Raw genomic sequence first — 11,158 nt, 5'->3', positions numbered from 1 at the left:
TTCTGTGCTTTAGCTTCACCAGGTTGACACCTCATTTTTAAATATGCCTGGTGCTGCTCCTGGCATGTCCCCCTGTACTCTTCATTGAACCAGTGTTGATCCCCAGGCTTGATGGTAATTGTTGAGTGGGGGATATGCCGGGCCATGAGATTAGATTGTTTGAGTACAATTCTGCTGCTGCCCACAGTGCCTCATGGATGCCCAGTCTTGAGTTGCTAGATTTATTTGAAATCTATCCCATTTAGCACTGCGGTAGTGCCACACAATACGATGGAGGGTATCCTTAATGTGAAGGCGAGACTTCGTCTCCACAATGACTGTGGTGGTCACTCCTACCCGTGCATCTGTGACAGGCAGGTCGGTGAGGATGAGGTCAAGTATGTTTTTCCCTCTTGTTGGTTCCCTCATCATCTGCTGCAGACCCAGTCTAGTAGCAGTTAGGACTTGGCCAGTTCGGTCAGTAGTGGTGCTACCGAGCCTCTCTTGGTAATGTACATTAAAGTCCCCCACCCAGAGTACATTCTGCACCTTGCCACTCTCAGTGCTTCCTCCAAGTGGTGTCCAACATGGAGGAGCACTGATTCATAAGCTGAGGGAGGGCGTAACATGGTAATCAGCAGTTGCCCATGTTTGACCTGATGCCATGAGACTTCGAGGATCAATATTGAGGACTCCCAGGGCAATTCCCTCCCGACTGTAAACCGGTGGGACAGGGCACACACAGGAATGGTGATGGTGGTGTGTGGGACATTATCTGTAAGGTATGATCCCATGCTTGACTCTCTCAATTTTAGCACTAGACCCCAGATGTTATTAAGGAGGACTTTGCAGGATCGACAGGGCTGCCGGGTGATCCTTCCAGTTTTATTCTTTTTTGTGATTTTGTAGCAGTTTGTTACAACTGCTAGGCCATTTCAGAGGGGACAGAGGGCATATAAGAGTCAACCACATGGATCTGGAATCACATGTAGGCCAGACCGCTTAAGGACAACAGATTTCCGTCCTTAAAGGGCATTAGTGAACCAGATGGGTTTTTACAAAATTCGACAACGGTTCCACAGTCATCGTTAGACTTTTTAGTCCAGATTTTTATCGAGTTCAAATTCTGTGGGAGCATTACCCTGGGTCTCTGGATTACTAGTCCATTGACAAAACCAGTACACCATCACCTCTCATGGTAAATTCAAATGCTGTATCGCTTGTTTTATTCTTTCCTGGAGTGTGGCCATCGCTGGCAAGGCCAGCATTTGTTGCCCATCCCTAATTGCCCTTTTGCACTGGGAGTCTTGCTAGGCTATTACAGAGGGCAGTTAAAAGTCAGCCACATTGCAGTGGGTCTGGAATCACATGTAGGCCACACCATGTAAGGATGGCACATTTCCTTCCCTAAGGGACATAGTGAACCAGATGGGTTTTTACAACAATGGATTATAATTATTATGGTCACCATTTCTGAGACTAGCTTTCAATTCCAGATTTTCGTTTGTTAGTTGAACACCAGGCTAGAAAATTAGCCTGGGCCTGCTGGATTACTAGCCCAGTGACACTGACACAGACACAGGCACTACCACTACCCCACTATCCCACCATCCCCCACCTAATCTGCAACCTCTTGGAACTAGCCACCAGTCCAAAGTCTCTAGAAAGCTCCACAGTAAAAGTCGAAGATTAGTGAGACCAAGTTCAATAGCATCAGACAACCAGAGTACAGGACAGTGCTGTACACTAAAGAAGGTAACCACACATGCGCTTTAATCCCCACCGTATACATTGCATTGGTCCACCACCTTCTGAACGTTTGTTATGACTTAAATCCATCCTAACATTCATTTCCCTTGCCTATCCTTTCAAAAGATCCAAGAACCAATCTTTAGGGTGAATGAGTGCTAGGTTTCTACAGTCTTTTGTGTGAAAAAGTCTTTCCTGACTTCATTCCAGAATGCCCTAGTGCTAATTTGAAGATGGTGTCCTCTTGATTTGGGGCCCGCCCCCGCCCCACATCAGAATATATAAAACATCCCCATTTGATCATCCTTCAACCTTTTAAAATCAAGGCAGTACAAGCCAAGTTTATGAAATCTTTCTCATAATTTAACCCTTTAATCCCTGGTAGCATTGTGATGAATTTGTGTGACACTCCCTCCAAAGCTAATATAGCTCTCCTGAGGTTCAGTGTTCAATGTGAACACAATGGTCTATATGGGTTTTGCCCAAAGTTCTGTGTAACTGCAGTTTAACTTTGCATTCCAGCCTCCTTGAGATAACGAACATTCAATTGGCCTCTTGTTATATCTTGTGCATTAACTTTTATTAATTTGTGTACCTGGACAACCAAACCCCTTTGCTCCTCCACAGTTTTTGACCTCTTACCATTAAGAAAATATTCTGATCTTTCATTCTTGCACCCAAAATGGATGGTCTCACACATTCCCACATTGAACTCCACCTGCCACAGTTTAGCCCACTCAATTTAATGTGCATCATTGTAGTTTTCTATTTCTAACTGCACAATTTACTGTGCCTCTTAGCTTTACGTCATCTGCAAACTTAAATAAACAACTCGCTATTCCTTCATCCAGGTGATATATTTGATAGCTGATAACAGCTAATACTGAAGTATTGTGAGGGATTAGGCAATGCAAGAGTTAAATTACCCTATTTTCTTTTTTGGAGATCCTGTTATGCAAAAATACATTGTTTTTTTAGGCTGTCTGCTGACTTCTGAAAGGTGCAGTACCACAATTGGCCTCATTAGTGCAAAGACTAATTGTTCCTGCTGGAAGAGTGGAAAAAATAAGGTGAGACTTAAAGTCATCCTCCGGTGTGTTATCCCCTAATTCATTCTATGCTACTGGAATGTGAGAACTTTTGAAATTATAATCAAACATAATGCATTTACTATTGTCCTGTATTAATTTAAACTGCAGTCTAGCAAAGATTAAGTTTTCTAACATGCAGTTTTAGTTCTCTTTTTATCAGAATTAGTAAAGACAGCGAATGCTATTTAAGTTAAGATTGCTTTACAGTTAAACCGCTTGTTGCCTTCAAGGTCCTGGATTGTGTCATCGACCCTGAAACCAGAAAGAAAGCTTGCGCTAAGGCTAAAAGCAGATGAGGGAAGCCCAACGCCTGAGCCTCAACAAACCTGCTGTGCTTGTGATTGGATGAATTTTTCCTCAGCTCCCAAGTTCTGGCTATATCCTGAGGGGTTAGGTCATTTTCAGTGTAGAAGGGGCAAGGCAGGTACACAAGTGTACATGAGTAGGTGGTATGAGGGATGGGCGCCATCTTTTACCCAAGGATCAATGCAGTAATGTAATTCTTAATTGTTACTTGTAAACTGCTGCCTAATTACTGTAATATTGGACAGTCTAAAGGGACTTCAACTGTATTACTGCAAGCATCCATACTTGGTGCATATTACATAAGAACATAAGAAATAGGAACAGGAGTAGACCATTCGGCCCCTCGAGCCTGCTCCACCATTCAATAAGATCATGGCTGATCTTCTTGTGTTTCGATTTCCACATTCACATCTAACCCCGATAACCTTTGATTCCCTTGCCTAACAAGAATCTGTCTCCTCTGCCTTAAAAATATTCAATGGCCCTGCCTCCACCACCTTCTAAAGCAGAGATTTCCAAACTCACACAACCCTCTGAGAGAAAAAATTTCTGAAAAAAATTAATCAGTAGAAACCAGGTATCATTCACTGCTTTGTAAAATAGAACACATTGTGCTAGATTCAAATTCGGTCACATCAATTCTTCATTCAATGGAGAATGCTACAATTACATTCTGTTTGATTGTTGGTATGTGCATTCTGTTTCCTTTTGCTATTTGATCTGGAGATATTTGACCTGCAGATATTCTATGCACTGACAAATGCTGATGAAAAGGCACATTTTGCTGAAAGTAAACAAACCTTTCCCAATTAGGCTACAGAAGAATCTCCAACACAAGTATGATGCCAAGTTCCAAGTAGAAAATGGAAACTGTGAACAGATATTTCCTTAGATATTTCAAGGCAGTCCCTTAAATTGCCAACTTTGTTCAAAAACGCTTACCATCCCATCTGTTCACAGTTTCCATTTTCTACTTGGAACTTGGCATCATACTTGTGTTGGAGATTCTTCTGTAGCCTAATTGGGAAAAGTTTGTTTATTTTCAGCAAAATGTGCCTTTTCATCAGTATTTGTAAACTGTTGCCTTCCATCCCTCCGTCTCTATAACATCGTTTACCCCTACAACTCTTTGAGGTATCTGTGGTCACACAATTCTGGCCTTTTGCACATCCCAGATTTTAATCTGTGCCTTCAGCTGTTCAGGCATTAATTTATGACATTCCCTCTCTAAACTTAGTTCAGTCCTGTGAACTGCCTTGGGATGATTTACATTAAAATATATATATATATATATATATAAATGTAAGTTGTTGTTCAATTATTATGGCATTTTCTCAGGAAGTTCATAGTTTCTGTATTTCATTAAATACAGACTCCAACTCTAAAGTTTTTAGTAGATTCAGTGTTTTAGCATACAATAGTGAAATAGAGGCTGGGGGCTGAAGACATTTACAAGCAAATTTAGTATTGCATTGATGGTGATGTATTTACTGGTAGTATGATCTAAATATTCTAATAGCTTAGATGTATTAAGCATTAGGCCACAAAACCACTGTTGATAACTCAATAAAAGAGGCAGCATACTGAGAGGTGGATAATGAACAGATACCTTATAGGGGTGGCAGGGTGTCACTTCCTTCAAGCTGTTTAACAACCAAACACAATATGCATTCTTTATTCTTTCATGGGATGTGAGCATCACTGGGAAGGCCAGCATTTGCTGCCCATCCCAAACTGCCCTTGAACTGAATGGCTTGCTCAGCCATTTCAGAGGACAGGTAAGAGTCAACCACATTGCTGTGGGTCTGGAGTCACATGTAGGCCAGGCTGGGTAAGGATGGCAGATTTCTTTCACTAAAGGACTTTAGTGAACCAGATGGGTTTTTATGACAATCGATGATAGTTTCATGATGACCATCACTGAGATTAGTGTTTACTTCCAGATTTTATTTATTTAATTTAAATTCCAGCAGCTGCCATGGCGGGAATTTGAACCTAGGTACTCAGAGAATTCACCTGGGCCTCTGGATTACTAGTCTAGTGACATTACTGCCATGTCACTGTCTCCTGTACATCAATGCTGTTCAATGCAACATCATTTTTTCAATAAATCAACACAAAAGTCGCAGTACACTGGGTAGGAACATTCTTGAATTGGTGACGCAATTAATGCAAGATCTTAGATATCGCTGAGTGCTTTGGTTTCAGATGAGCTGCAGTATAGCGCAACTGGAACTGTTAATAACCTTGCAAAAACTCTGTGGTAGTTTTAAGACTTTATTTTGAACTTTAAAAGTGCTAGCAAAAAGTATCCCCCACCCACCCCACACCCGGCCACTAGCAGTCCAACTACACACAGTCAGCCCACGAGTGATTCTGGAAGGAGGTGTGTGTGTGTGTGGCAGGGCCTTTCGGAACCTTGTGCAAGCACTCTCCCACACACAAGGATCCTTCCTCCATCACACTCATCTCAATGTCCCGAGCATTTTCAATGCTGCCTTCTGAGGCTCTCTTTCAGTTGTCCATCTGAGCTGCATCTCCGCCTACCCGCTGATCGCACTCCCATGCAGCACCTATTCCCGTCCAACATGAGGCTCTGCTCACTTTTATTTTGCAAAATGTTACTGGTGAAGTATGTCATTAGCTCCCCCATCTGTTCCTCTCCTCCAGTCGCCCATGTCCTTTCCTCCATCACTGTTGACCCACCCTGGATTCACCTTCCACCTCCCCACTGTCACCTGCCAGCCCGAACCCTTTTCTTTCCAGGATGTCCAGGTGAAAGTGTATGTTCCCTACCTTCCTGAGAATCCCACCACATTGACATCACCGACCTCCTCCTTCCCAACCCCAGGGTCCGTGTCTGCCTCTGAGTCCCCAGCAACCACCTTCACTGTCCGTTCTATAGCTAACATCACACCCTCGCCCTCCCACCCTACCAGCACAATCTGCCCTCATTCTCCCCATTCCATCCTACCACACCCACCCTCATTTCGCTCTCCAGGAAGCTGTTATTAATTCCACAGGCTTCTCCCTTGTACATTCACCTGGATAAATGTGAACCCCCACGTTGCTCCTTCCTCCACTCTTATTCTTTCCTCCCTTGACACCGTCCTCTCCCCTTGGACTCCTTTCCCCCCTCCAAATGCCCCCCTTACACCTACCTCCTCAGTTGCCTCATTCTTCCCCATTACATCCTCCTCTGCTGCGCTCCCTCCCCCCAACCTCAACCCCTCGACACCATCGTTCCCCATCTCCCAACCTCACCTCCGGACACAATCATCTCCCCTCAACCTCACCTCCCGACACGATCGTTCCCTTCCCACCACCTAACCCTACCCCCAACATGATCGTTCCCCCTACACACCTCCCAACCTTCCCCCTCGCCCGAGCATACCTACATCTCCCCCCACCCAATCCCCCGTCCCGGTACATCTTCCTCTCCCACTCACAACTGGACCTTCATCTCCACCCCCTCAACGATCATCTGTAGCAGACCATGACCAAGATAATGTCCTGAAGCAGATCATCAATGGTGACCTTCCATCTTCCATGAGCTGCTTCATGGTGGAACCATGTCCACCAGAATCCACCCAGCATATGATGCACGTGTTCCTCCAGCATCTTCTGCTCCTCAGGTGTCTGCAATGTGAGCAGGGCCCCAGACGCTAAGTCCTGACTTGTGCATATACTTGTAAAGACATGTTCTGCACTGGCTTGTTTACCCACTGTGAGCGGTAAATGTGACATGGTGGGATGATTCTGGTGAGCAGGGCTTATAATGATATGCAGATATATTAAAATGAAGTTCCTGACGTTCAGCGGCGGGAAAGGCAGCCCACCATTGACAGGCAGAGTGGATGATCGCAAATTAGTTTCACGATGTTGTGAAACCGATTTTTACCCTTCCGCCCTATTGTCCACTCATGCCCACCATGACACCCAACAACAATGGGCAGGGAAAATTCCACCCTTAGCGTTTTAAGAAGGCAGGGACAAATAATACAACTCCCCCTCCCAAACAAGAAATGTTCTGATGTGGGTTCTGATGCAAATAATGTGGTGATACAAGTTTTAAAAGCAGCCTCAGTACTTTAGGGCTAGAGGGGGAAAAATTACTACACATCAGCCAGCACATAATATTCCCCAAATAGCTTCCTTCTGCATCATAATGACTGTATGACAAGACACATTTAGTTACACAATCTTTCTTGATTGCAGATGTAGTAAAACTCAATTGCTAAATGAATCCATGTGTTTTCTGGAGGGACAACAGCTGAGAGGTTATGCAGCCAAATCTTCTGTTTGTAAAGTAGGTTCCAAGGCAGCTAAATATGTTCTAGCTTAAATACATGAGAGAAGCAGAGATAGAGATCTGTCAATTGGCATCTCAGACATTATAGCAGCTATTCCAATAAAAAAACCTTAATTTGTTTCTCTCCCCACCCTTTTTAATGATTGGACAATATAATTATGGATAAACTATGTTGGATTGAGAGCAGCACTGGTGAGTCAGAGTCAGCAGAGCTGGGAGTTAACTGATGACTGAATGGTTCATAACGCAAATACACATCAGGGCTGAACCCATAGGTCAATAGAGTTGGCTGGTCTTAAAATTAGCCTACAGTAATGTGGAGTATTGGGACAACTGGAGGTGCTAATAGTTGGGACATTTAAGGAATTAAGCAACTATTTATTCAATTGTCAGTAGCTCAATCAAAATGTATTATAACAACTAAATGCATCTTGAGCTAAAATATCAAGATGACAAAGCAAAATGCCATAGTCTTTTTATTTTAAACTAGAGTAACAGTTTCATATGATTTTATAGAATGATAGGAAAAAAACACTGGGGAGGACTGTATTCAACATCTTAGTTATAGGTATAGGAAAGTGCAACCAAATTTTAGACACTTCCACTTCATTAAATCCTAATCATCTGCTATTGTAAATGTACAACCTAGCTGACTTATAAATCATATTTTGATGAATCATTAACAGCACTACAGTGGTTAAAGTTGGTTGAGTCTGCAAGGTATATATAGGGAGATATATGCAAAAGCACAAACTCTACATTATTAACTTAATAGCAGTCAACATGCATGCAGAAGGAGGAAGATCCTGACTGACTAACTACATGACGAGTAGGAAGCAGATATCCCTTAGAGAAGTTATGTTGGGGCAGTGGGAATGTACCTATTTGAGTCCACCAAAAATTGATGTTGGGATCACTATGGTTTCTAATTTGTATCAGTGATTTTTGACTTAATACAAATTGGATGATACCAAACTAAGAGGGGCAGTGGAATCAAAGAAGGCAGTTCATAAATTACAGAAATGACTACACAAAATATCTAAGTGCGCAGAATAATGTTGTATGAAATTTAATGCAGGTTAAGTATAAAAATACTGCATAAAGGCAGAGTAAATGGACAAATTGCATTGAAAGAGCCAATTAGGGACCACAGAGCTATTGTGTGTGGGGGCTGGGAAGATGTGGATACTGTCCTCAATGAATACTTTGCATTGGTCTTCACAATGGAAAAGGACGATGCAGATATAGATATCAGGGTGAAACATTAGAGGAAATTAACATAGAGAGGAGATTCTAACCCGTTTGGCAGTCTTAAAAGTGGATAAATCTGCAGGTCTGGACAAGATGTATCCCAGACTGTTGAGGGAGGCAAGGGAAGAGATATCAGGAGCCCTGACAGTAATTTTGAAATCCTCTCTGACCACAGGTGAGGTGCCAGAGTTCTGGAGGACTGCTGACGTTGTCCCATTATTAAAAAAAAGGAACAGATAGACCCGGAAATTACAGGCCAGTCAGTCTAACCTCGTTAGTGGGAAAGTTACTAGAAAGAGTTGAGGGACAGAATGTATCTGCACTTGGAGACGGATTAATCAGGGATAGTCAGCATGGATTTGTTAAGGGAACGTCGTGTTTGACAAATTTGATTGAATTTTTTGAGGAGGTAACCAGGAGTGTTGATGAGGGTATTGCATTTGATGTGGTCCACATGGACTTTAGCAAGCTTTCTCATGGCAGACTAGTCAAGAAAGTAAGAGCCCAATGGGATCCAAGGCAAAGTGGCACATTGGATCCAAAATTGGCTGAGGCAGGAAGCAGAGGGTGATCGTAGAGGGATGTTTGTGTGACTGGAAGTCTGTTTCCAGTGGGGTTTCACAGGGCTTGGTGCTGGGCCACTTGCTGTTTGTGATGTACATAAATGATTTGGACATTAATGTAGGGGGTATGATCAAGATGTTCACGGATGACACAAAAATGAGTAGGGTGTTAAATAGTGAGGAGGATAGCCATAAATTGCAGTAGGATGTCAATAGACCGGTCAGGTGGGCAGAGCTGTGGCAAATGGAATTCAACCTGGCAAAGTGTGAGGTAATGCACTTGGGGAGGACTAACAAGGCAGGGGATTACACTATGAATGGTAGAACCCTGGAAAGTACCAAAGATCAGAGGGACATTGGTGTGCATATCCATAAATCCCTGAAGGTAGCAGGGCAGTTAGATAAGTTGGTTAAGAAGACATATGGGATATTTGTTTTCTATGCCTCAGCTAATAAAGGCAAGACCAGAGAGCTTATGCTGGAACTGTATAAAACACTGGTTAGGCCACAACTGGAAAGCTGCATGCAGTTCTGGTCACCACATTATAGGAATGATGTGATTGCACTGGAGAGTGCAGAGGAGATTTACCAGGATGCTGCCTGAGCTGGAGGGTCTGAACTATGAGGAAAGATTGGATAGACTGGGGTTGTTTTCCTTGGAGCAGTGAAGGTTGAGAGGGAGCCTGATAGAGGTGTATAAGGTTATGAGGGATATAGATAGGGTGCATAGGAAGGCACTTTTTCCATTAGTAGAGGGGTCAATAACCAGGGGGCATAGATTTAAGGTAAGAGGTAGAAGGCTAAGAGGGGAGTTGAGGATAAATTTTTTCACCTAGAGCATGGTTGGAGTTTGGAGCTCACTGCCTAAGAGTGGTTGAGTCAGGAACTCCCATAACATTTAAGTAGTATTTAGATATTCACTTGTGTTGCCATAGCCTCCAGGGCTATGGGCCAAGCACTGGAAAATGCGATTAGTGTAGACAGATCTTTGTTGGCCAGCACAGAAACGATGGGCTGAAATAACCTCCTTCTGTGCTGTAAACGTCTTTGAGAGTCAATGAGAGTCTATGAGGATTAAATTCAAAGACACTTGGAAATTCAAAGTAGGCCTGATATTAAAAAGTTCCATCAATGTAGAGCAGAACAATGTAGAATGTTGAAGTACAAAACGATTAAAACTTTGTTTAATTTCTTTAAATTTATTTTCTCCTTTCCTGAAGACGCTGCTGACTTCTGCTTCTACAGTTCCATAGGTACTAGACATCATTCAGCATCTTGCAGTCTTCATGTATAGGTTTAGACAATGTGTGTTGGCAACCTAGCTCACCACAACATGGGTAATGGTAGGATGCTGGATTAGAAATCGTGAACTTAAATCCCACCATTGCAAATTGTGAAAAGGAAGTCAATCAATCCAAAATTTATAGGCTAGCATTAGAAAAACTGACCACGATGCCTGCTAGTACATAAAAACAGGAACAGATAATTCAGCTCTAAGTCTGTTTCATTAATTAAATCATGGCAGATCTGTACCACAACTCCATTGACCTGTCTTTATTCCATATCTCTAAATATCCTTGCCTAAAAACAAAATTCATAAATTGATTTAGCGTCCAAGGGTAAGACTCTAGATTTCCACTAATCTATGATTTCACTCTTAAATAGCCAGCTCTAATTTTATTATGTCCTTTATTCTGGAGTCACATCTCAGGAAATAGTTCTCTGTATCTATCCCATATAAGCAACTGGTTTACTCATGTCCTTTAGGAGACATACAAATGGCTCCAGTCCCCATTGTCGGTAATACCACCTGAAGTTGTCTAGCATGTCATTTTATTGTTAAAAACAAAAGGCACCTTCAAGTACAACTAGAAATGGACAACAAAGGCTGCCACTGCAGGATTGCT

This window comes from Carcharodon carcharias, chromosome 9 (genome assembly GCF_017639515.1).
Source record: "Carcharodon carcharias isolate sCarCar2 chromosome 9, sCarCar2.pri, whole genome shotgun sequence".
NCBI lineage: Eukaryota > Metazoa > Chordata > Chondrichthyes > Lamniformes > Lamnidae > Carcharodon > Carcharodon carcharias.
This window is presented reverse-complemented; position numbering follows the sequence as displayed.